Genomic DNA, 566 nt, shown 5'->3' on the forward strand with positions numbered 1-566 from the left:
TATATATATATATATATATATATATATATATATATATTCACAAATATAGATATGCATGTGTTTAAAAGTAAGTAAAAGCAATTTTCCTCAAAACACACCAACCAACCAACACAAGTCAGTATTCTGTATTTGAAGTATTTTTATCAAGTGAATGGAACGGTGGGGAGATACAAACCATATCAAAGTGTTTGAATTTCATATTTTTTGTACTCTATAACCTGGAACACTTGTTTTTATTATCCGATTAATCTATTTTAAAATTAGTATTTTCATTGTTATTGTTGTTATGGTTAAAGAAATGGACATTATATCTGTTGTTACTTATATATCTTCTGTGAATATTTTACATATCAGTATACTATACATACATACATTTATATACACAGCACATGTATATACATACATATGTGTGTGTATGTGTGCGTGTATCGTATCAGGACAATTATCCCCATAGGACAAATCTCTCCAATGACAATTACCCACTTGGTTAATTACCGCCTCTTCAATATATTAAGAAGTGTTAAATCATAATTTGTTGTTGTCAGGGGTAATTGTCCTGGGGGGGG

The sequence above is a fragment of the Octopus bimaculoides genome, chromosome 20, assembly GCF_001194135.2.
Source record: "Octopus bimaculoides isolate UCB-OBI-ISO-001 chromosome 20, ASM119413v2, whole genome shotgun sequence".
NCBI classification, from domain to species: Eukaryota; Metazoa; Mollusca; class Cephalopoda; order Octopoda; family Octopodidae; genus Octopus; species Octopus bimaculoides.